Source organism: Pseudorca crassidens, chromosome 18 (genome assembly GCF_039906515.1).
Source record: "Pseudorca crassidens isolate mPseCra1 chromosome 18, mPseCra1.hap1, whole genome shotgun sequence".
In the NCBI taxonomy this organism is placed as follows: domain Eukaryota; kingdom Metazoa; phylum Chordata; class Mammalia; order Artiodactyla; family Delphinidae; genus Pseudorca; species Pseudorca crassidens.
Window position 1 is genome coordinate 23,971,229 of NC_090313.1, and position 27,828 is coordinate 23,999,056.

General features: G+C 35.6%; 1 long non-coding RNA gene across 1 annotated transcript in view; it reads right to left on the bottom strand.

Annotated features, from left to right (window-relative positions):
- Window positions 1-258: 258 nt before the first annotated feature.
- LOC137211333 (uncharacterized) overlaps window positions 259-27,828 on the bottom strand; it is a 94,269-nt gene continuing 66,699 nt past the window's right edge. Inside the window, exon 3 of the long non-coding RNA XR_010937033.1 lies at window positions 259-325. This is a non-coding gene — a long non-coding RNA (uncharacterized lncRNA). The remainder of the gene's footprint in view (window positions 326-27,828) is intronic.

Here is a 27,828-nt window from a genome sequence, read left to right on the forward strand (position 1 = left end):
TCAAACTCTTAAGATAGAAATTATAGATATTATTTTTAACTTTTCAACCGTAACAATGCCTACAAATGGACATAGTAACTTGGATGGAAGGGAGAATCTCAAACATAAACAAATTTAATCCACCTCTACATAATTACAAAGAAATAGCTTAGGAGAAAATAAAATGGTATATATAGATATAAATGTATTATTTTCCATTCTCTGTATATAAGATTTGAAAATTTTTTGATGACAAGAGTACTTACGGAAATTTTTCTCCTGGAAGATTCCGATAATCATTCTCAACTATCTTACAGTGGGAGTCCAGGCGCCTACATAGTTTCAGCTGCAATTTTAAGGGAAAAAAAGCAAATTTCTTGTTTCAGTCTTTTAATTACACACAGATCATGCATCTAGAGTAATTGAAATTTCAATCATCATCTAAATAAGCGATGTTATAGAGGCACAGTCTTAATGTTTGTTGGACCAAAGGAAGTCTGCTCTACATACACGATAGGAAAAAATAATCAAATCAGCGTAATGAAGACGCAGTCTAATAGAATAATCAAGGATTTCACTACTCAACAGTTGATAACCTTGAGTGATAAATATTTGTATAATCCTCAAGCTTAAGATCTAACGTTAGGTCAGTATGACATGTTTTCAAAATTAATATCGTTATTATTTAGATTTCAGATGTCCAAATCACAATGTAATTACAAAATATTTCTATGAAAACGTACAAGGACATTTCAAATTGAGAGAGGAAAAAGTGCGCAAAGCAAATGGAATAGATTAATTTGAACATGAAGGAAATTTATAGAAAAAGTTACAAGGTTAACAGTGCTCCCCAACAGAAAAGCTTATTTAAAGTTAATTACAAAATAACTTCCATAGAATAAATCCCATAATAAGCCTAGATCTAGAGAACAACAAAAGCACATTATGAAAGACATACACAAATGTATTCACTTCATTCAAATAATTCCCACAACAAATATTTATTGCCCATACTTTGTTGCAACCATTGAGCTAGGTCCTGGGGATAAAAACAAAAACAAAACAGCAAAATAGAGTCATATTCTTGAGGTGCTAACAGCATCCTGTGGAAAACAGATACATGAGCATTATGAAATGATGTACAAGTACAATAATAGAGATAAACACAAGGTTTGATAAAAATACTAAAAAGAAGTACTTCAAGTTTTTTTAAGCAGTGGTTATGGGTATTGGAGTGGGAAGAGGTTGGTGGATAGTAGTTGGGAAAACACCCTGCAGAAATGATTACTAAACTGAGTATAAAAGAATCACTCGATCATGCTGGATGATATTTATGTGCTATAAGAAAGACATTCTAGACAAAGGGAGTGCCATGAGCATTCACATGAAGATAAGTGCTATGTATGTTAGGAAATATACTCATTTTGGTGTTTCTATGACACCAATTTGAATTAGAGAATAGGGACAGATGGGAAAATAAAAAGCTATATAAAAGGAAAATTTGTGTCAAAATAAATGTAAACTTTATTCAAAAGACAATTATGTTTACTCCAACTGGTCTGACCAACTGGGTACACTACAGTTAAATTCTGACACTAACCACCTGAGTTAGAACTCACAGGTCAAGGGAAAAGTTCTCCGTAAGACTGCTCTCGCTTCAGATGTCAGCTGCAAGTCCTGGGGGTATCCTTAGGCTATCCCTCTTCTGAAAACTTAGCTACAAAGATGGGGGTTCCCATGATAGATCTCCTCAGGTTTGATTATTTGTGAATCTTCTTAGGATGATTCACAGCATACAGGAAAGTGCTATACTTAAATTATATTTTATTACACAGGATACACGTAGGATGGATTCAGGGAGGGAACACAGAGCTTCTGTGCCTTCTCCTCAGGAATCAGGAAGTGTTACCCTCCTGGCACATCAATGTTGTTTACCAGTTAGGAAGTTCTATTGGTTCAGGTGTACAGAGAATTATTTGGGATTTCATCATGTAGGCATGACTGATTAAATCACTGGCCATGTATTTGAACTTAAACTCTAGCCACCCTCCTCTCCCTGGAATTTATGCTAGCTCAAAGTTCCAACCCACTAATCATGTGGTTGCTCTTTCTGATAACCAGCCCCCATCCTGAAGCTATATAAGGGCCTACCACAAGTGACCTCATGAAGAGGTTTCTACCTTTATCAAAAGTTGACTGATATTGTTTCATCTACACTCCTTTCTTCTTCATCTACACTCCTTTCTTCATCTACGCTCCTTTCTCCTACCTCACATTATTTTGAAGCAAATCCTAGACATCAACCCATTTCATTTGTAAGTATTTTGAAGGGTTTTCAATTTTAATTTGGCTTTACTCTTAGTCACAAACATCATTAAAGGCTACAGCATAAAAATTACTAAGATTTAAATAAAACTACACAGTAGGAAACAAGATCAGATGAACTCTTTAAGTATATGTGAAAATTTAAACATGCCACCTCCAAGTTAAGGCAAAAGTGAAGGGAGGCTATGTTCTTTATACAAGAGTCAAAAGGTTTAGGCATTATCACAAAATGTCAATCCACTTTAGAGTCATCAATGAGCCTAATGTATGTGTTTTTGCACTTTGCACTTGTAAAAGCACATAAAATATTTAATATGTTAGTTCCAATGTATTTTACCAGCTCAGAATACAGGATGTATACAGACTATGTATAGACTATATCAAAGTAGTAGACAGGGGCCTGTGCAAAGCCTGCAAAAACAGTACTTCAGGTATCTATCTGCTAATTTAAAAACACAGAGTTTGCAGTTTTGAAGTGATACAACTCAAACCACCACAAAATACAAAGGGCTTGAAAATGCATACCCTTTCAAGCAACATTTGTTATTAATAAAGGTTTGATTTAAAAGAGTATAAGTGAAGGCTTTAAGAATTAATCATTTAGAATAAAGTTGTGGTAATTGTTTTCATAATGAAAGTTTATCAAGTTTTAGTTATCTTAAACTCCTGGTAAATACCAAGCAGGGTATATTTTGTCTCTAAACCTACCAAGATACATTTTTAAATTCATGGATCAATTTTTTTCTAATATAATGTAGATTAAATATCGTAACCTTTGGTTAAACAGGCAAAATATTTAAAATAAAATGCTTTGCTAAAAATATTTTCTTATTATATAATATGTCAAAATGACTAAACAATATGGAACATTCTTAGAGAGATTCTTTAAATTACATATTTAAACCAAATAGATTCCCTAGAAAAGAGAAGTTTGAGGATGTGTGCTCAATTTTGTAGGTATTTGTACCAGTCAGAGATGAATTAGAGATTGGCCACTAATAACGATTTATAACAAATTGTTATAAAGATTTGTTTGTGCAATTGTGGGAGTGGTTAAACAGTTCAACTACAGCTGCTGCTTCTGTGTCTGGTGCTGGATTGGAAGTGAAGAGGGCAAGTGTACATAAGAAATATGGACATAGCGTGAGGGAGAGCAAGTGCACACTAGAACTTGTAAGAATGAACTGGAACCTATGAGGATGAGCTGGAAACCATGTTAACCTTTCAACATCTCCAATTATCCAACTTCAATGACATGGATGACTTGCAGAAGAGGCTAGTGTTATTTGTCGAGGGTATGAATACATACCTGGCCCAAAGGAGCAGGAGAAGGAGATCTAGCAAAAAGTGGAGGATGTGGAAGCCCAGTTACTGCTTCACATCAACAAGGTGAATCAGCAGATTCAAGACACCATGTATGAGCACTAATTTGTCTTATCCTACGCTGACCCCCTGAGCCTCCATCTAGCTGTTGTTCACTCCCACTTTCTAAATTTTACACATAATTTTCTCTTATGGCCAACCTTAGCCCAGAACATAGAGGGAAAGAAATTCTGAGCTACTAATTTGACACAGTAGAAGGTTATCAAGGCTCATCTCTTGATAACTTGGAATCCACATGCATCCCTATTAACCACAGATAAGTTCTAAAATCATGCTTCTTCCTAACGTGATTCAATTGCCCCTTGTACAACTGAAAACACACTAACCATCTTCCTAAGAAAATTTACAAAGTCCTTACATTTGTCTTTGTCTGATACTCATTCCTATTTGGGATGAACCACTTTCTCTTTAATGTTCTATAACCTAAATATTGAAATATAAGGTTAGGTATTATTGACATATATTTGTTGATAAGAGAACGGGAAAGGGGGAGGAAAATGCTTAAACTATACACAATGCATCCCTTATTGAAATAAGGATCAAACAATCATAACTATTAAGACCTCAATTCAGCAATTAGTCATGAGGTCACCATTGGTATTTTTTACTCCCTTTTCCCACTACCATTCTGTATTCCCTTTGTCCTCGGCAATTGCCTCAGCTGGTTGTAGTTTCTTGCCTGGTTGAATGAGAAAAACCTTTATTTCGAAAGTGTTTGGGTCCTTAGACATCCTGACTATATCGGGTTGATGTGATTTCCTATGGACATTAAGCACAGGACATTGGAGTATCCACAGGAGCCCCAGAAAGCCATTCTCCTCCTTATACCTTCTTTTCTAGTAGCATCACATTTTCTCTTTTATACTTAGAACCAGTCACTTCAGCTAATACATGGACCCCTTTCTTGCTTATTTATTTGTTTTCATGAGTAGCTCAGAGGGGTCACGTGGTAGACTCAATTTTCAATTATTTGAAACCACTGCTGTTTCCCCTGGTGAAAGCTGGGTTTTATTTAATGATATTGAATTTGTGATATAAAAATGCATGCTTTCATGTACAAAAGCAACATTTGTTTAAAGTTCGTCCTTTTCCTTTTTGTTATACTTGTCTGGATTGAGTATAATTCTCATCGTAGTACTATAGAATGAATTAAAGTTTTTCATTAACCCTTCCCTCCAACCCACCTTGACAGTTTTAAGATAATCTGTAAATTACTTATTGTTTGGCAGTTTAGCAGAGTTCTTTCCAGAATATATTTGACTTTAGTCCCTTTAGTTGATCATTAAATTATTTTTCAATTTATCTTTTTTAAAAATCTCTTCAGATTTTTCTGCTACATTTTGAGAATGAAACTACTTTAAATACTTGACTGACTGGCTAATTAATTCAGTTCTTCTTACAGTGCCTGTTCCCTCAGTTTTTGATATTATTCTGCAGTTACTCTGGGAAAAGTCCTCATTTGGAATGTGAATTCTTTCAGTCTTCAGGTTCTAAATTTTCATTGCTACATTTCAACATTAATCATTATGCTTTATTTTATAAAAACCAAACTTTGTCTTGTTATAGAAATATAGTTCTCTACCACTTGTATGTGCAAAAGTAAATGATCACTGTTTTATGTGTTGCATTCCATTTCCTTTGTGTTTTTTAAATTGCATTCATTTTTTTGTATAAAAATGTTCAGAAAATAATAACATATATGTATCTCACACAAGAATTATGACAAAATAGTATATTTGCTTTTTTCTAAGATATGAGTAAGGAAACATCACTGATAAAGTTAACATGCCAGCTTTTTATTCCTTTGCTTCCCATTTGCTAGGGTCTTAGTGTTTGTATCCCCCCAAAATGTGTATGTTGAAATCTATGCCCAATGTGGTGGTATTAGGAGGTGGGGCCTTTGGGAGGTGATTAAGTCTAGAGGGTGGAGTCCTCATGTATGAGATTAATGGCCTAAAAAGAGGCTCCAGAGAGTTCCTTTGCACCTTGTACCAAGACCTTGAAGAAGTCCCCCACCCAACGATGCTGCTGGCACCCTGATCTCAGCCTTCCAGCCTCCAGGACTGTGAGGAATTTCTGTTGTTTATAAGCCACCCAGTCTGCCCACATGAACTAAGACACCATTATAGAATCAAATCTGAAGCAATTGAATGTACTTCAAGTTGGTATGTTAACATTTTTATCATTCATTATATTAATTTACCCAATAAATATTTTTCTAGTGTCTAATATGTGCCTGACAATGATTTAGACATGTATGCACATCCAGCAGCCTATAAAACAGTTTTTGCTGTCTTGGCACTTACATGTTTATTGCCTCTAATTTCCTTGATCCGTTCAAGAGTCAATCTTATATACCACTCAACTTCAGACACTCCATCATACGTCTATTCTCGAGATCTTTTCATAATCAGTAACAGCTACCTCCTCCTTAAATTAACCTAACTTTCAAGTATGTCACTATCTGATTAATACCTTCTGTTTTCTAGCTCACTAAGTGTGTGTGTGGTACTCCAATTACATCACTCTTGCTAACCCACCATAATCTACAATCAATACTTTCATCTTTTTCCTGTCTCAAAATACCCTTAAGTCTTCTTTTTCCCCCATAACCTGATTAAATTCCATATTTAATCACTGTAATCGCTCGAAAACACCCTCATTCCCTTTCAACTCTCTTATTTTTTCATACTCAATTGGCTAAACTACAACCCTGGCCAGAACAAACCTACCAACATGCTGAATATGTTGCTTAGTTAAAGGATAACTAACCTTTTTGCGTCTTCCAATTTAAATTCATGATCAAAGATTTCAATTGAATGCTGTTATTCCACAATCACGTTCTATTTCTCTAATCCGTCCATTCTCCCAGTGTGAAATATGACATTTAAATGTTTTTCTGACTTCAAATGTTCAACATTTCCTGCCTATATTTACACTCAACTACTGCCCCTGGCTTTATATTTTGCTGACAGACTAGAAGAATAGAGAAGAGAATATCCGCAAATTCCCATAATTGTACCTACCCCCAAACGTGTCCACGCACTATACCTTATATTCTCTTATATCACCATTGATGAATTGCCAGACGCCTATCTAGATCCACCATTTTCACGTATGCATTCAATTCCATGTCCTCAGTGCTGCCTCAAGTCATTGCTCCAGCATTTCTCCCTTTGTTTCCAGTATCTTTTTTTTTTCTTTCTTGCTATTAGATCTATACTTACTATATAAAACCACATTCTCAGGAATTTCATGTTCTTATTTCCAAACCCTGAAGAGTTACAAATTTACATCTGCAGCCAGAGTCTCTCCTCCAAATTTGTCTTGCTTCTCTAAAGGCCTATTTGATTATCTCCACTTCATTTAATTTAGAAATAGCTATTAGACATTCAACAGAAACTGAGCACTTGATATGTTCTCCCACCATAAAAAGAAAATATTCTTTTTTTTTTACACCATACTAGCTTACAAATTCCTTCTTTCTATTCTAGTAGGTTAGGCCAAACCTCTTAAGAGTTCTCTCCTTGACTTTTTTCTTTTTCTCTCACATTCCATAACTCTTTTTTTTTTTTTTTTTTTTTTTTTTTGCGGTACGCGGGCCTCTCACTGTTGTGGCCTCTCCCGTTGCGGAGCACAGGCTCCAGACGCGCAGGCTCAGCGGCCATGGCTCACGGGCCCAGCCGCTCCACGGCATGTGGGATCTTCGCGGACCGGGGCACGAACCCGTGTCCCTTGCATCGGCAGGCGGACTCTCAACCACTGCGCCACCAGGGAAGCCCCCATAACTCTTTTTGAATGTAAAGATAACTACAATTAACGGGAATCCAAACATTTCTCAATACTTCTGCTGTTACCACTCTGGTCCAAGACGCCAAAATAAATCAAAGGAAATACAGCTATAACTTCCCAGCTATTATCTCTGCTCCTGCCCTTGACTTTCTATTATAGTCCATTCTTTTTAGAACAATGGACAGATCACGTCACCTCAGCTCAAAATCCTCCAATGGCTTCTCACCTTGCTTAGAGTAAGTCTTGAATCCTTTACAAGGTTGACAAAGTTCTACACAACCTTCAACCCTGTAGGTACATTCTGGATGTTTTGCTTGCCTTCCACTCTCTACTTCTAATAGAACAGGATTTCAAGTCTCTTCTGAGGACTTCCTGAACAGCTGTAGCCACTTTGCCCGCAGAGAGCTCAGAGTCCCTGGGAATTTACATTCTCTCAAGCAGCCTTTGGCTTAAGGGCTAACTTGAGCTGGGATCTGAACACCAGCTACGTTGCCTGCAGTTGGGATTGGATCTGAGGGTAATTTGTACTCTAGAACTCCCCTGAGGGATCAGACTGAGTCTAGGACTCAGACTGAAATCATAGTCTTGCTTTGCTCCTTCCCCTTCCTTTCTTGATTATACCATTCTTTTATCAGGTTCTTCTGGGAGCATTTCCATAATAAATAACACATGGGTATGTCTAGTCTCAGAGTTTGACCCAAGCCCAAGACAACCCTCTTGGATATATTCCAGTTACCTCTTTGGTCGCATCTCCTGCTACATTACCCCTCATTTTCTCAGCTCCAGATTCTTTACCCTTTTGCTTTTCTTCCATCATAGTAGACATGTTGCCTCCTTAGGCCCCTTGCCTGGAATACACTTCCTTCAGATATCTGTATGTCTCAGTGTTTCACTCCTATTATGTCTTTTCCCAAATTATAGCTCCCAGGGAGGCCCCATCTTAAAATGCAATAATATTCCCCACCCCCAACACACACAGTCTCTCTCTCTTCCCATCTTTGTTTTCTCCACTGTAGTTATCAACCTAAAAAGTACAACATATTTTATGGATAACACTTGCTTATTTACTGTCTCCTATAACTGCAGTCAGGAATTTTCTCTGAATTTTTAGATCTTTGAACAGTCCCTGGCCCGCTAATATGGTAAGACAACTAGTTCCTGGATGAATTGAATAAATAGGCATTCAATAATATGTAAATGTTTGTGTTGATGGACTTGTACAGAAATTATATCATACTCTGTATATCATTGTGAAGCATGTTTTTGTCATTCACATTGTTTTTGAGATCAATCCATGGTGATACATACACATAAGGTTCATTCATATGTAATTGTTTTATGGCATATTGTCATTCAGAGTAGCTTTAAAATGTAGTGGAGAAAAATATATTTCTAGTCAATGTTTAAAGATGCTACAATTTCCTAAATTTTTAACTTACAGAACAGAAAGTCTGTATGCTTAAATCAATGATCTAGCGGCAAAAATATTAATATATAATTCAATTCAATGAGAGAAAATATCTCAGTCACTAAGCATTTCTATAGTTTTCTTTAACTTTTAGACCTTTACCTCTAAATTAAATTCTGATGTTTTTTCTATGAATGACACATTAGGTCATATCCTATAAATAACATAAAGAGTTTTACACTTTAAACAGAATGATTAAATCGCAGAACACTTGCCACATAGACAGGTGACTGACAAAAAAAATCATAGCATAATAATTCATTCTTTAAAATCTAGGCAAGGTAGTCTAATTTCAAGTACCAGCATTCTAGGTTAGTCTTTAATTTTGAAAGAGTCGATAAAATACTCTTTGAGATGAAGAAATGCAAATGAAATTAATAACAAAAATCTCTACTGAAATGACTCTGTAAGCAATGTTAGAAATATATTTATGAAATGTAATTTACAAAATGGATTTTTCTTGAAAGCTCAGATTTAAATGAGGATGCTATATTTTAATAAACATTTTATGAGAAACCCCTGTTTCAAAAGTTCCTATGTGATGGTGGATTTAACACAACATAAAATATACTGAAATACGCTTTTTAAATACTTGCTTAACTTTAGAACAAAGTGCTGTGTGTGAAGCAGGGTTAATATTAATAGCCAACCTGAATTTTCAGCACATGAAATGTGAATTGTAATATTATCAGTCTGTAGAAAAAAGATTTTCCTTTTTTTTATACCACACTGAAATAAAATGTTTTCTCGTTGCCCCTATTCTTTTAAATCAAAAGGCCAGTTTTATCAGTGTATTTAAGTGGAAAAAACTCTGCTATGCAAATTAGGAGACGTAGATTCTGGGCCTCTTCCCAATATTTAAAAGAGGGGACTAAAATCTGGAGGTTTATTCAGATACAAATAGAGTTCCTATATTCGAAACAATATATGGTTTTTAGAACTGTCTGTAAATAAAATACACTATTTTCACCAGTATGTGAGCTATATAGCAAATAAAACAGTTGTACAATGTTCATTATATCATTTTAGTATGAAAAATCAGATAGTGAAGTAACACATGTTATCTTCTAGAGAAACATCATCATCATTATTAAGGACATAATTTCAGGATAGCTTCTAAGAATGAAGTTGTTACCCATTAAATTTCAAAGTGCTTCATTTACAACTTATCTTGTGCCTAACACAAATCTGTGAGGCAAGTGCAGCCATCATTCCTATCTTGCAAATGAAGGAATTCACAAGTTATTGATATTCCCAGCGTGTGGCCGGTTGAATGTGGCCACACATTAACTGCCATTACAACGTTGGGTGTATAAAGTGGGGTGCTGGATGTGCTTGCACTAGCTCACAAGAATAGCTTTTGCTCATCTCTTTCTAACTCTGGGTTCAGTGGTGCAATTTGGCAGCTCTAATTCTGCTGGAGTGAGGATATTTACACCATAGAAATTGGTAAACACTACAAATCAGGACACTTTTTTTGAGAGTCAGTTTACGAGCAGACCACTGGGGGTGCCCTCTTTTGAATCAGTGTGGGCTCTGAGACTGCTTTTACTGATAGATTTTGGCATAAGTGATGCTATGCCAGTTTCCTGAACTAGTTCTTCAGAGATTGGCCTCCACTTTCTGCCTCTTAGAACATTTGGTCTTGGAAAATGCCCAAGCAGTTAGTGAAGAGGCCCACATGAACAAGAACTGAGGCTACCACTTGATAGCTTGCATTAACTTGCCAGCTACCTTAAGCTGGATCCTTCAGCTGTAGTCAATCCATCCCTAGCTGACAACACAAAGAACAGAGATGAGCTGCTCCCATAAGCCCAGCCCAAATTGCAGATCTGTGAGAAAGACAAGTGTTTTGATTTTAAGCCACTATATTTTGGGGTGGCTCATAATAAAACAATAGATAACTGCAATTACAAAAACACAACTTGAAAGTAGCCAAATATCATGCTACTCCTTACTTTAATTCCCCCATGACAGTAGTGAAAAAAGGAAATATATATCATATCCTGAAGAATGTAGAGGAAAACTAGCAAAAACTAGTGATTTAACTATTGTTTTTCCAATAGTATTTGACAGATTCTTTCAAAGTCACTATTGTGAAATCAGTGTTGGCATTCTGAGTTGATGTTTTAGGAGTATATAATAATTGGCTTCCTTTTCTGATTGTATGCTTATTCTGTGTAATAAGCATAATATTTGGAAGTCAAGTCATTGGTCATTGTTATGTGTTTAACACTGATATCTATTTTGTTTGTTATGTGCTGACTACTGCAAATACCAAGAAGAATAATATTGGAAGCATTGGCAAGAAGCTGAATATATGAATAACTCTAAGTAAATTATAGTAGCATAAAAAATTAACCATAAGGCAATGTAGGATATCTTCCTTATTAGTATATCTAAAAATATAATTTCTTTTGGAATTGTATAAAGCAAAAGAATCAAGAGAGAATCATGTTGTTAACAACTTAGAGTGTTAATAATTGTAGGCATTTTCAAGATTACATTAAATTATTTAAAAATCTGGTACTAGTAAAAAAAATAAAATCACAAATCAAAATATTAAATCTGCTTTCTAACATCACTGTTTCAAGTACTGATTATCTGTCAGTAGTGTTTTGGCATTCTAAGTGATTTTGCTATTATCTTCCTTTTCTAGACATATTACTCCAGAAATATACCTCTAAAGTAAATAAATATATTTATGCATAGAACCTAGCTTTTTATTCTCTAGAGAGTAAATCCCTATATTCTATGCAAACATTCTCGGTTCAAATCTCAAAATTTCATTCTACTTAACAAACTAGATTACACTCTCTTACCTAGTATTTCCCACACAGCCTCAAACCTTTGACCATATTGATCCCTGTTTGAAAGCCCCTTCCATTTATTTATACATACTGAAGTTCAAATCAAATATTAAGACCCAGTTTAAAAAGCATGCATGAAATATTCCCATCTACCCACGTCCAAAAGTAATGGCTCACGCTCTTATATTTGCATTTCTCTCTTATAGCACATTCATGTGTTGTATGTTTTATTTGTATAAAAGCATATATATAATATAATAATCCTACAGTGTCCAATCTTACCTCCTTTAATCATTAGTACTCCCTAAGTTTTACTCTAGCACATGCCTACACAGACAGGATCACTGTCTATCCCTTTTGTATCTAGATTTGGATGTGTAATAAAGTCCTTGCCAATTGTTTTAAGGATAGGCTTTTCCCTTATAAAGTTAGCCTTTGGTTCTCCTTCCTGTGGTCTAGGACTTGGACTTGGTGCTGGCCAACCAGCTTTGACTATTCAGATAAGGTCAATAGTTGAGGGAGAAGAGAGGCAAGAGACAAGAGCCCTGAACCCTGGATGATCTTGTGGAACGAATCGGCCTGCCTAACCTGCACCACCAGTCTATCTCATTGCTATGACTGAGAAACACAAAAATGATTCTACAGCAACCTAGACTCTATGTCCTAACTAATACACTAATGTAATTTTCTCTAAAACTTGAGTGTAGAAATTGTCTATTGGCTGCTTTTTTCTCTATCTCTCCTGTACCTAGCACAGGGCCTTGTAGACACTAGGTGTTCAAAATATCTTTGTTAAGTTGCATTACACTGAAAAATAATTCTCCCTGGAAAAAAAAAAAAATGTAAGCTTTTGTTTATTAAATTGATTTTTTATCTTGTCAGCATTAGCTTATCTTAAAGTCATCTATTAAAATAGATCATTACTTGTTATAGTAAATACATTAAGATATTCATTGTTAATAATAAAAGTCAGTGTATTTCAGAGTTAGAGTATATATGTGGAAAAGAAATTTGGCTAACAGGATACAAAGAGAAGAGAAGCAGAGAAGACCATGTATCTGTGCTTCATTTATAGTAATGCTATTTGCATAAAGGAACCTCTTAACAACGATCCACAAAGCAAATGGTATTTCAATAGTAAATATCACAAAGACCAAAGGAAATTGAAATCTAATTCAGAATTATTCAATAAAGGTCAGTGAGAAGTAGATAGGGAAAAAAAGATCAGATGATAGGAATTTTCAATAATGTCCTCATCAGAAAGGTCAATCAAAGTTGATTCCCTACTGTTTTCGAAAAAAGGTAAAACTTTTCAATTAAAAATTGCTTGGTAGTATCAAAGAGAGAAGACTTTACTCTCAGCATGTTTTTTTTAACTGAAAAAACCCCAATCATTTTATCTTAATTCATCACTGCATACAAGGACAAAAAGTAGCCACAAAACAAAACAAACAAACACAGAGCTAAGATTTTGCTATAAACTCTTTGGCATAGGTAATCTCTCTCTCCTCACATGGCTTCTGTCGTCTTGTAACCAGAAAGGTAGAAGTGCTACTGAAGGCTGCCTCTGTGTGGTTTTATTATTAAACATAATTCTGAGTCACAGAATTCTCATGGCTTTTGTAAAAGCTAGGGAAAAATATGCAATTCAAAAAATGTTCCATATAAATTCAGGTGGACTGTGGACATCACTGACCTATGTAAAAACCCCTGAATCAAAAGAGTTTACCATGGAATGAAAGGATTCTTTTTCTTTACTTTTGGTTCTCTTATACTCTGGCTTAAATATACAGAGTTGATGACATCAATGTATCAGTTTGAAGGATTCCACAGTGCACCTGATTTCTGGTATATTTAGATAACTGGCCTCATAATATGTTATAACAGCCACAATTGTCCAGTGGGGGTGGGAAAGTCCACTGCTTAATAGAGTTGTTACAGGCTGACGTGGTCTAGAATTTAGATGGTTTGAACGTTTCTAAGTGGCCTTAGAGGGAGGTTGCTTGCGGGTCATTTTGAACAAGTAAAGCACTGTTGCTCAGAGACAGGAGAGTCAGAACACAAGGGAAAATATCTCAGAGGTGGACAGAATTACAATAGTATATAATAATAAAATTAAGTTTAGAAAGAAATAGAATTGATTTCCTTATTTGTGCATAACACAACATGAAGCTTTAAATGTGGCAGAAAACAAAAGAATTCTTAGTGGATATCAGCATCTTTAAGATGAGCAAACAGAAATCACTCCTTTGGCATATAACAATAGCTGTGGTGTCATTTGAACATCAGAAATCTCAATAATAAACTACCAGAGGGACCAGATTAGGGAAGATGGAATTTGGTAAACAGTGGAAAAAATGCTTTGTCAGTTCATTTGGGACATCCAATGAGACCTTCTAAATATCACATGTGGGGAAAGAAGCATGAGGTACTGATGATAAGGAATCATAAAATTAAAATGTGAGATATTATTTTGCCATTAAAACTGCTAATGCGATCTTGTTAAACATATGAGAAATTGGCACTCCCGTGAACTGTTGAAATGAATATAAGCTTTTATAATCATATACAAAATTGACTATTTTTATAAAAATCTTGGAAATATTCTTGCAGCTTCAGTGGAGAAAATTTATTCCAAGGGAATATTCACAGAACAAAGATATTATATTCCCAAAGGTATTTACGAAAATTTTAAAAACAAAAACATTTTACAATAAATACCCCATATAAGAAAATTTGTTAATAAGGATGTCATATTTATATATGGGTATACACAGACATTGTATCAAGTATGGTTTAGATTACCACTGGGGAGAGAGAAATCTTTTTTGTTCCAAGAAACCAAAGTTGAAACTTTAGCAGCAATGTCTATTGGTCATATCAACATATAAGGAAGAACATCAAAGAGAAATTGCCCATTTGCAATAGCAAGGTTGTGTGGTAGTAAAAGCAACAATGGAAGAAGAGAATGAAGCCTGATTGCTGAATGGTCATATCTTCAAGTTTTATCAACTGGACCTAATAAAACCACTGACTCCTTGGACTCAGTAAGTACCAGGGTTTTGTTTTTGCATTTGTTTTTTAATTTGTCAATGGAGTAGACACCATACAAGAAGAATATTCTCTATAGGTAGGCAAAATGGGAGATTAGAAATATAATACTGTGACTGTATTTTTAGGCAGGCTATAAAAATGTGCCTGAACATTTACATGAAATCACACGTTCATATTTGGCTTATAGTACTTTATGTTGACTCTGGAGAATGGATGTAATGAGATAAGACCAAAAACAGGAGAACCACCTAGAATATTTCCATAATAGTTATATCTAATTATAGAGAGGGAAGACTTGACCTTGAACAGCTAAAATAGAAATGAAAATTAAGGGGATTTAGGAATAGATTATTCATTGCATATAAGTGAAAGATGATTTAAAACATCAACCACTTTCTTAGGATTTGAAAATAGATGGATAGTTGTAGTACAAACTCAGAAAATACAGAATTGTTTAAGCATAGACGCAACTGATTCAGTTTTGGAGTTTGTTCAATTTGAGAGACCTGTAGGATAGCTAGATGGAAAGGTGAAGAAAAGCTAACTCATGGTTATATACACAAATCTCAACCTCAAGTGTTGTCCTCAAGGTCTGATCTTAAAATAACAAGTTTAAGAATCAACATGTACAAGGTCATTGATGCCATAAGAATAGGTGAATTTTTGAAGTGAGAAGAGCAGTGGGTCTAGGGAATTCTGTAAAACAACAAATATAAAGAATGTGAGAAGAGAGAAATATGCTCATACAAAGAAGGTGAGAATAAGAATAAGGAAACATAGAAATGAATGGAATAGTGATTCAATAGTGTCAAACGAAGTAATATTCATTAGGTTTGGGAATTGGGAACTCCTTGGTGACCTTCATCATAATAGCACTCTTAACTGAGTGCTGAGAACGGAAGCCAGACTGAAGCCAGACTGCAGTGGGTTGAATAGTGAATAGGAGGTTCAGAAGTGGACAAAGAGAGTCAAGGCTTTTTCTTTGAAAATCTTGAAGAAATGGAAAACAGCAGCTTTGAAGTAGCTGAAAGAAAGAAATGTCTGTGCTAGCATATCAAAGTCATTTTTATCTTCTGTCTAAAGATTCACCTTAAAGTATTTTTAATAGTCTGGATGTTGGTAAAAGTTGAAACATGGTAAGGATTAGCCTGTTTTTGAAAAATCAAGGTCTTTGATAAGACTCTTTTAATCCTGTGATTCTTGCTTACAGTTATAAATCTACTTATATTAAATATATATTCAACTGAATCAGAAATATAGCATCTTAAAAGATTTTGGAAGATGTGTAGGAATTAACTAGATTCCTCAATACCCTTATAATTCACTTAATATCTAGTTTCTTAATACCCAGGAATTATATTAACAATATTTGACCCCAGGGCAGCAAATTGGCATCAACCATCAGTAATAGGCACTAACCAGAAAGACATGGGAAGTAACCAAGTCTGATTGGACAACAGCAAAAAACAACCAACCAGTTCAGTCAACAGTGTATCAAGGGTCTTCCCTGGTGGCGCAGTGGTTGAGAGTCCTCCTGCTGATGCAGGGGACACAGGTTCATGCCCCGGTCCGGGAAGATCCCACATGCTGCGGAGCAGCTGGGCCCGTGAGCCATGGCTGCTGAGTCTGCGCGTCCGGAGCCTGTGCTCCTCAATGGGAGAGGCCACAACAGTGAGACGCCCGCGTACCACAAAAAAACCCAAAAACAAACAAAAAACCCCACAATGTATCAAGAAGGGAATTCAATAAGCGGGTGGTGGTAATTATATCCTCTGTACAGAATTCATAAACCATGATGAAATAGAATAAAAGTGGGTATACCAGGTGCCAACAATTCTAAATAATATCTATGATTAAATACTCTTTCCTTCCTTAATGGACTGGTTCAGATCCCACATTTAGCCACTGTCCAGGTATGTATCAACTAATTATCAGCTGCTAACCAATAAATGAAAGACATTTTTAAGCAACCACTATGTTTCTGGCATTGCTCTAGCTGCATGCAGTCATACACATATATACTAAGATGACATTAATTATGACATTGACCCACTTCAGGTGTCCTGATAATTAAGAGGAAGGGGACATAGTAATTCTTTTATTGTACCCTGTGCCTGGTTAACACCCTGGAAACTTTACGTATTTCAACTATACAAACTTTACTTCACCTAAATGAATTAATATTATAATAATGCCAATTTTATGCATGGATTAAACTGAAATTCAGAAGGTTAAGTGACCTGTCAGAGGACAAACAACCACTAACTGGTAGAATTAAGACTGGACTCCAAAGTCTGTTTAATTTCTCCTGTAGTAATTCTTAAAATTTTATACCAAAGATTTCCTAATTGCAAAAGTGTTCAAGCTGCCAACTCGATGCATAAGCATAACGTAAATTGCCTTTTTCCCCCTTATAGAACAAATATGAAAAGAAATAGAACATTACATAGAGTAAGATCAAATTAAACAAATCATGCTGCATGGAACAAATTTCCATGAATATATCTGATGCTCCAGTGAGCACTGCCGGTAGCTGGTGTTACAAACTCTGCCCGGAAGTGAAAGAACTGAGACTGTAAAACAAGGGCTTCCTCTTACCAAGCCACTTGCTCTCCATCCAATGCTTAGGCTCTTTTCACAGTGTCATATGGCTGTTCTACATAAGAAGAAAGGAAGAAGAATGGAACAAGATAGAAAGCCCAGAGAGAGACCCATGCACATATGGTCAACTAATCTATGACAAAGGAGACAAGAATATACAATGGAGAAAAGACAGTCTCTTCAATAAGTGGTGCTGGGAAAACTGGACAGCTACATGTAAAAGAATGAAATTAGAACCCTCCCTAACACCATATACAAAAATAAACTCAAAATAGATTTGAGACCTAAATGTAAGACCAGACACTATAAAACTCTTAGAGGAAAACATAGGAAGGACACTCTTTGACATAAATCACAGCAATATCTTTTTTGATCCACCTCCTAGAGTAATGGAAATAAAAACAAAAATAAACAAATGGGACCTAATGAAACTTCAAAGCTTTTGCACAGCAAAGGAAACCATAAACAAGACCAAAAGACAACCCTCAGAATGGGAGAAAATATTCGCAAATGAATCAACGGACAAAGGATTAATCTCCAAAATATATAAACAGCTCATTCAGCTCAATATTAAAGAAACAAACAACCTAATCCGAAAATGGGCAAAAGACCTAAATAGACATTTCTCCACAGAAGACATACAGATGGCCAAGAGGCACATGAAAATCTGCTCAACATCACTAATTATTAGAGAAATGCAAATCAAAACTACAATGAGGTATCACCTCACACCAGTTAGAATGGGCATCATCAGACAATCTACAAACAACAAATGCTGGAGAGGGTGTGGAGAAAAGGGAACCCTCTTGCACTGTTGGTAGGAATGTAAATTGATACAGCCACTATGGAGAACAGTATGGCGGTTCCTTAAAAAACTAAAGATAGAATTACCATATGACCCAGCAATCCCACTACTGGGCATATACCCAGAGAAAACCATAATTCAAAAAGCCACATGCACCCCAATGTTCATTGCAGCACTATTTACAATAGCCAGGTCATGGAAGCAACCTAAATGCCCATTGACAGACGAATGGATAAAGAAGTTGTGGTACATATATACAATGGAATATTACTCAGTCACAGAAAGGAACGAAATTGAGTCATTTGTTGAGACGTGGATGGATCTAGAGACTGTCATACAGAGTGAAGTAAGTCAGAAAGCGAAAAATAAATATCCTATATTAACTCATGTACGTGTAACCTAGAAAAATGGTACAGATGAACCGGTTTGCAGGGCAGAAGTTGAGACACATACGTAGAGACCAAACCATACGGACACCAAGGGGGGAAAACTGTGGTGGGGTGGGGATGGTTGTGTGCTGAATTGGGCAATTGGGATTGACACATATACACTGATGTGTATAAAATTGACGATGAATAAGAATCTGCAGTATAAAAAAGCAAACAAAAAACAATACTAAACTTTCTTTGGGTTATTTGTATGGAAATATGTTTATATAAATGTTTCAGACATTACATGAAATTTCTAAAAATCTTATATGTTTCTGGTATAATGTTATAAGTCATAATTCTAGTTATTACTTTAAAATGTATATCTCAGAAATAACTAAATTTCCTTGTCAATTGCATTATTATGAATTTTCATCAAATCTTTAACTGTGGTCATTTTTAAGTCTTTTGTCACTTACAGACAGTTCTGGGTGTACTCTGATGCTTTCGCAAAAATGTTCCTATAAAAAGTTTCATCTTCAAGGAATTCATGGAAAAGACTGACAAGTACAGGTTTCTGGTAACTGACTATACTGCTGAACTGAGTGAATAAGCATTTTCAGAACTCTAATGGAAAACTGATGAATTCATAAAAGTGCTAACAAAAGATCAAGATAAAAAAAATTAATTACATGGGACTGAGTGAACTGATGAGGATGATTATAATTTTTGTGACTCTCTGTTTGAATAAAAAAAAAAATTCCACAAGGACTCAGAGGCAAAAAATATACAAATCATTTTTCACTGCAAAGTAAAGGAGCTGTTACAGTGGAGGATTCCTGGACTGAGTGTCAATATTATGACATAGTATGAGTGTGTTTCATGTTTGCTAATTGCAATCATTGTTGCTTTTGTTGTGGTCATCCATTTACAATGCTTGGTGTCAGTTTATTTATCTCTTGTAACAATAAAATACAGTGTGTGTGTGTGTGAAAAAAAATAATAATTTAGGTTCTACAGGTTAAAAAAAAAGAAGAATGGAAGATTTTTCAATACCAAAAATTATGAGGGAAAAGGTATGTATAGTGCTGGTGTCAAGGAGAAATACCAAATGCATTAAATTTGTCATGCAATTCATTCTAAATAACAGTGCACTTCACAAATGACATCCAAAATGATATTCCTAAAAGCTATAGTGCCTGCAAAAGTCTTTATAATGTACACCATCAGAGTACAACATTTTAAACCAATTATTTCATTAACTGCGTTGCTATTATATGTAGGACAGATTTTCTTTGGTAAGTGAGTAGAGAGGCAGAACGGTTTTGGTAATGATAGAAGCCCGGTGTGAATAAGAGCTTTATGTACCAGTAGTTCTGAAAGTGTTAGCAAACTAAAAGGCAAATTAGGAACTGAAGGTAATGTCAGATTACAGTGTGAGTTAAGGAAGAGTGTAGAAGCTTTTGTCATCACCATATTACCTGTCAAGGCCAAGTGGGAAAATTCAGTTTATTTTTACATAAACTGTAAAACATTAAATAATATTCTGACCTTTCCAGTTTTACTGTATGGAGATTACAGAGTTTGGTTGTAAGGTATAATTTACATGATCTTGATATGTATATACAAAATAATTTTTAAAGGCACAGAGCACACAGAATAAATTCACAAGCAATGTTTAAATTTTACTTTAAAGCAAAAGTACTTAATATAGAATATTTTTCTTTCATATTACTGTTCTTTCTAAACAATGATACTTTTTTCTTGCAATATTTCTATACTCAGTTTTGGCATGTGAAGGAAAATGAGATAAATATTAACTTATTTTTTGACCAATTGAGCAGCTATTATATAAGGTAGAATCCTGATTAAGGCAATGACCAACTTTACCCAGAAGAGGAGTCCATGTTGTTATTTAAAAAAAAAAAAGGATTAGTAAAGTTTGAGAAACATTCTTTTTATGAAAACCTGATAAATGATTTATTATATAACAGGTGAAATGAGTAAAATAGAATCATTAAAAATTAACCAGTCTACTGAAGAACAAGAAGAAAAAATAATTGCAAGAATTGATTTCCTAGTTTTGATAATGGATGTGCTCTTGTCCTTCATTCTCACAAAACTCAACTGATAAAAATCCAAACTGAAGAATAATTGCTTTCTTTATGGAAGAATTAAGAATGAACTTCTATAAATGAAAATTTCTTCTATTACAATTGAACACAATTCAATGGTATCACAAGGGAAGGAACAGATAACACATTTCGACTATGTACAAAGATGATGTTACCCAGTCACGTATGCCCAGAAACACACTCACACACGCAACATAAACAAACCATGCTGCACAGAATGCAGATAAGACACTAAAACAGGGATGTTATGATTACAGGTGACATAATTATCTTACTATATTTTTAGGTTTTCTACAAAAATTATATAACAAATTATTTGTTTGGAATCTGCTGTTTATAAATGACTCAGTCAGAAAAGTTTCCATTTGGAGTCAAGAAAAAATATATGTGCAGTGGAATTGACCTGGAAGCTCAACATTTGGGGGTTGAAATCTCAGCTCTCATACATCCTTCACCTATGTGAAAATGGGCAAATAATTGAACAATATTTCTTTGCTTATTCTTTTGGAAAACAACAAATTATACTTAAAGCATTCTAATGAGAATTACAAATAACTTACGTAAAATTCTAATACTTAAGTGCTTCAAATAACTCATTTTCCTTACTCTTATTCTTTTATAAGAGTTACACTTGACATTTATTTTAAATTATGCTTTTGTCTCTTAATAAACTTTTCAATACGAGCAACTATTTTTTCCTACAAATACCCAACTTTAAACAAAGATATTGGAAAAACATTCTTCCATTCTTTTATAAGAAGTCTTCTGGTTTGTTAAAATATGTTTCACAGTGAATGTTTTAGGATCTAACTCCTTGAGAAGAAATCTTTTAGAAAATAATTATAGAACTTTTTTTTTCTTTAAGAACTTTTATTTCCAAACCAGGTTAAAATCTCTGAGCGAAATCACCAAAGAAAACAGTAACAAGCCCAAATCATACTTTCCCCCCTAATCTCCTATCCTATTGTCAATTAAGTAATAGTGAGCATTTTGAAAAAACATGTACACATTATATTTAAAATTTTGCTAAGTGTCACTGTTCTTACTCTACCATTTTATAACAAATCAACGATGGCATCTTGTAGTTTCAAGTGTAAAAAATTGAATTTATCAAGCTTTCTGACAATTGAGTTTTTAATATACTCAAGAGTTTGGGGTACTCTCAAATATTCTGAAAAATTTTTTTTAATTTTAAAAACTTGCCTTACCTGAAAATAAATTGAAACGAGTTTTCCCTCAAATAGTTTATCCTATAATATTATAGGTAATAGTAAAGTCGTTATGAATTAAGGAAAAAATAAGAAGTCACAAGATATAACAGTACAAATCAATCTCATTAGGAAAATGTACAAAGAAATAAAAATATTCAGACCATAATATATTTTTTAAAACATCTAAACGTATAATCCTACTCCTCTTTGGATTACCATATGTGTTTACACCCAGAGCAGATAAGGAAAGGGCCTAACACAAACACCTTTCCATTCTTAAATACTGAAATTGCTTGTAGTGAACATTCAGAAACATTCTCTTCTAACTTCTCCAAGCAGCTCCAAAATCCTGTGACAGAGAGGCTATAACATATCAGCCACAGCATCAATTTTTATACATCGTCTAGCCATTTCTTAGGATTAGCCCAAGAACCATTCTCAGATGACCCTTCTGAACTTCCAGATCATGACATTAAAAAAACTGTGACAGCTAGCCTGAGGGTGCAGCTGCAGTTTCCTTCCTCCTGTTAATGTAGAAGCTATGAAGTCTGCTCCAGGGAAGGGATGCATAACTTCCATTTTCTGACTACCTAAAATTATTCTTTTCCTGAGAAATGATCCTAATAGGTCATCCACAGTCAAAATTTCTCTGTTTAAGAAGATCCCACAGGAGGTGGAATATATAAAAATAATTATTCTTCTCAAAATATAAAATAAATATGCTGCCTTTAAAGCAATATTTTTAGATAGGAACCTATGAAAAACAGAAGCAGGAAGAGAAAAAACCACATTGGGGCTCAGTGCCAGAGGTATATATAACTCTTATGAAAATTCACCTGAATATAAGAACTGTTTCACTTCATTATTTCCTCTGCCTTTCAACAAATGAATCTGTTTATCAGTATCCCCCAGTCATTGCTGCCATGCATATATTTTTTAAAAAAAGAACAGTAAAATATTATGAAAAAAATACAGAGAGTTTCTGTACTAATTTTAGAGAATGTGAGTCAATCAGTATTATTTGCATGTAGTTGCATTCAGCAGACAGTATCTTACTTGCTTTGCTGGCAATATATACAATTTCCACCCTAAATAGAAACATAGACTTCTTGTCAGAATTAGGACAAGATAGTTTGCATTTTCACAACTAGGTTAAAATAAATTCATATATATCTGCAAACACTACTTCAGACTTACAATAGTTTTACATTGTCAATGGGGCTGATATTATGGTAGCAATTGCTACATTATTTATAATAGTTTATACTTATGTTCAGAAATAAAAATTATGATAGCAGAGAATAAATGTTTTATTTGCCAGAATATATGCCCATATGCATTGCAATATCACAATAAAAACACTACTTAAAATTATTTTTAGTCAAATAATTGGCAATAAGTAAGTTTTAAATATAGAAGCTTGGATAAACTCTTTTAAGAGTTTCTGATTTAGGTATTTCAATTATAGAGCACAGACTCATTCACTTCTGTTGAACAAGCATTTCTTAAAAGCTTAGGCCCAGTGCTCTGTACTAAGAATACAAAATTGGAAGAAGAGGTTCCTGACTAAGAAATGAACTATCTAATAGAAAGTGAAGCAAATAAAAGAGATAATTTTAATGTGTAATGATAAGTCCTATAATAAAAGTATGCAAAGTATATGCTCAGAAACCACAAAGGTAGGCACTTAGTCATAAAGAGGTGGCAAAGAGAATGCTGTCAGTGTTAAGTCTCAGAGATGTGCGATAAAGCAGACATATTTTACCATTTTTTAAAAGGTCAAGACAACCCTCAGAATGGGAGAAAATATTTGTAAAGTAAGCAGCTGACAAAAGATTAATCTTTAAATTATACATGCAGCTCAATATCAAAAACACAAACAACCCAATCCAAAAATGGGCAGAAGACCTAAACAGACATTTCTCCAAAGAAGATACACAGATTGCCAACAAACACATAAAAGGATGCTCAACATCACTAATCATTAGAGAAATGCAAATCAAAACTACAGTGAGGTATCCCCTCACACCAGTCAGAATGGCCATCATCAAAAAATCTACAAACAATAAATACTGGAGAGGGTGTGGCGAAAAGAGAACCCTCTTGCACTGTTGGTGGGAATGGAAATTGATACAGCCACTATGGAGAACTGTATGGACGTTCCTTAAAAAACTACAAATAGAACTACCATATGACCCAGCAATCCCATTACTGGGCATATACCCTGAGAAAACCATAATTCAAAAAGAGTCATGTACCACAATGTTCATTGCAACACTATTTACAATAGCCAGGACATGGAAGCAACCTAAGTGTCCATCGACAGATGAATGGATAAAGAAGGTGTGGCACATATATACAATGGAATATCACTCAGCCATAAAGAGAAACGAAATTGAGTTATTTGTAGTGGGTAGATGGGCCTAGAGACTGTCATACAGAGTGAAGTAAGTCAGAAAGAGAAAAACAAATACAGTATGCTAACACATATATATGGAATCTAAAAAAAAAAAAAAAATGGTTCTGAAGAACCTAGGGGCAGGACAGGAATAAAGACACAGACGTAAAGAATGGACTTGAGGACACGGGGACAGGGAAGGGTAAGCTGGGATGAAGTGAGACAGTAGCATGGACATATATACACTACCAAATATAAAATAGATAGCTAGTGGGAAGCAGCCACAGAGCACAGGGAGATCAGCTCGGTGCTTTGTGACCACCTAGTGGGGTGGGATAGGGAGGGTGGGAGGGAGACGCAAGAGGGAGGAGATATGGGGATATATGCATACATACAGGTGATTCACTTTGTTATACAGCAGAAACTAACACAACAATGTAAAGCAATTACACTCCAATAAAGATGTTAAAATAATAAATTTTTTTAAAAAGGTCATGTATTACATTGTATAATATAAATATGTTAGATTACAGAAAAATGTGTTAAGGTAGGGAGTATATTTAGTCGTTGGCACAAGGCAAATTCACTCCTGCACTAGCATTAACAGTTAATACATTTTTCTCCGCTCTGCATTGCATAGGGTAGCTGCAGGCTGCTGTAGAATCTCACACAAACAGACAGATATTCTGTTAAAACCTGAAACTTCATGGTCACCAATCTCAATGTGGCCTTTAGTAACCCTTTAGTATCTATCTTAGTCTGTTCGGGATGCTATACCAAAATTACCATAAACTGAATGGCTTATAAACTATAAACATTTATTTCTCAAAGTTCCAGAAGCTGGATTTGAAGTTCAAGATCATGGCACCAGCAGGTTCAGAGTCCAGCAAGGGCCTGTTTGCACGTTGATGGCTACCTTTTCACTCAAACCTCACATGTCAGAAGGGACAAGGTTTCTCTCTGGGGTCTCTTTTATAAGAACACTAATTCCATTCATGAGAACTCTGCCTTCATGACCTAGTCACCTCCTAACACCATCACACTGGGCATTAGGTTTCAACACATGAATGGGGCGGGGGGTGGGGAGCGAGGTGTGCAAGGCATAAACGCTCAGTCCATTATAGTATTTTATCAGTTTTCTAATTGGCTTTCTTGAATAACATCTACAACAACATTTTCTAATTTTATCCATTCTGAGCGCTTGCCATTTCATCATATTTCACTAAAGTAAATAAAATACATAAAACAAAAAAACCTTCCAACTCCTGGCACACATCATCCAAACCTACCTCTGCAGCACCTGCCACCTTCAATTTTACACACACTTTCATCAAGATTGTGTCCCTCTTCCTATCCAGGAAATCTTTCACTTTTGCCCTGAATCCTAGTCTCTTTCCTTACCCTCTTGATTTCCAGTTTCTCTGGTCTACTTATTATGCCCTCTTTGTATGTCATCATCTGTCCCTATGAATTTTATTCTTCTATTCATTTATATTTAATCTAGTGACTTCTATTAAAATTTTAAAATCCTCCCAGAATTGAGATTTCACCATCTGACAACAGTTCGCTTTCCTCCTTGTCATGGCCATATGTGATCTGTGCTGACTACAATCTCTATTTCTACCTTCCCGTCTCTCCTTAACTCCCGATTCACTCCCATCTACCATCTACCCCACCACACAGCCAGAGAACTCCCGGTCGGTTTAGCAGGAATTTCCATCCAGTGAAAATACTTTATTCTTCACAGTATTGGATAAACTATCCAAGATTGTCAAGAACTTAGCTGAGTAAATATTTGTTAGTCTTCTCTATTTCTGTTAAAGGACATCTTTACATTAAGCAAAATATTTCTACAGAAACTAATGGGATACCAATGCAGCAAAAAGCAGTCATTACATGTTTTCAATTATTTGTTTGTGGAGATAACAATTCTCTTCAGCTCTAAACAAGAGCAAATGAATTTAAAAGGGGAGAGGCCAGGGCGTGTTGATTAGGAAACCATTCTTTCTTTAGAATGGATGCAGCATACGTTTCCTCTAAGGGGGAATTCCTGATTGTTGGGGTCCTGCTTCTGAGTAGGAGTGGTAGTAAGAGAAATGACAGGCCAAGACTTCTTGACAGTAAGGAGAACAAGCTAGAAAGGGAGTTTTGCTTGATTTCGCTTACGGATTGGAGCCCATCCCCTGTTTGAAGCCTGAAGGAAAGGGGAGATTAATGTACAAAAGAGATCTTGGGCTTTCAGGAAAGGAGTGAGGCCGCAGAATTGAAAGAGGGGGAGGGGAGGAGGGCTAAGTGAGGACTGACGTGCAGCCAGGAGAGTCGGTTTTGCTGTGGAGAAGCACCCCCATCGTCACACACCATCCTAAAGCTGAAGTCTAAGGGGTTTTCTACAGTGCTGTGCAGTCAGAGTCAAGTTACGTAGAACTTTAATCTTAGTACTTTTTTGTTTTAATTCCACTTAGAGATTTCCCCGGGCCTTCCAGGCAGAACTTTGCATTCTGGGGAGCTCTTCTCATGAAGGCTAACTGGGACAGAATGACAAAGGGAATGGAAGTCTGATGCATCCCCCTCTCTTTCTGCCTCCACAGAAGTAAGGACCATAGATCCTCCTGAGGGGACTTTCGTGAGGAGTCCCTGAGGCAGGAGGAGGCAGCAAAGACACCTGCTGTTCTGGAAAAATTGGTCTCTACAATCACAGGACAGAAAGTAAAACCAAATTTGATAGCACTCTAAGTTAGTTAGGGATATCCTCTCAGAAGAAAGTAGACAGAAGTTCCTGGGTTACACCGAACTGATAACTTCCTTCTTCATGGATGCCTTTAAAGAATGATTTCTACACCTCAGCCACTTCTCCCCATTCTCCCTTGATTTGTATTTATTAGCCAAAACTTTTAAATGTTAAAGTTTCTCAGTTTAGGTTCAAATTCCTTTGCTTTCACATTAGTCAATCAACGAGTCTGATGAATTCTGTCTCAGAAATATTTCTTCAGGACTTCCCTGGTGGCACAGTGGTTGGGAGTCCGCCTGCCGATGCAGTGGACACAGGTTCGTGCCCCGGTCCGGGAAGATCCCACATGCCGCGGAGCGGCTGGGCCCGTGAACCATGGCCGCTGAGCCTGCACGGCCGGAGCCTGTGCTCCGCAACGGGAGAGGCCACAACAGTGAGACGCCCGCGTACAGAAAAAAAAAAAAAAAAAAAAAAAAAATATATATATATATATATATATATTTCTTCAGTACAAAATTTCTCTACCTCAGTGCCAGCACCTGGTCTAAGCCGCTATGATTCCTTGGTGTCATGCAATATCTTTCTAGTGGATCTGTCCACTCACTCTTGCCTCCTTCCAGGTGGTTCTCCACAAACCTTCCAGACAGCCTTTGACTACATCAGTTTTCTCTCTTCTTGTTTTCTTGCATAAAATATTCCAGTGCTTTTCCTTGTTAAATATCTTAAATTCTTACTATGGCATATACGATCATCTAAGAACATTACTCTCTC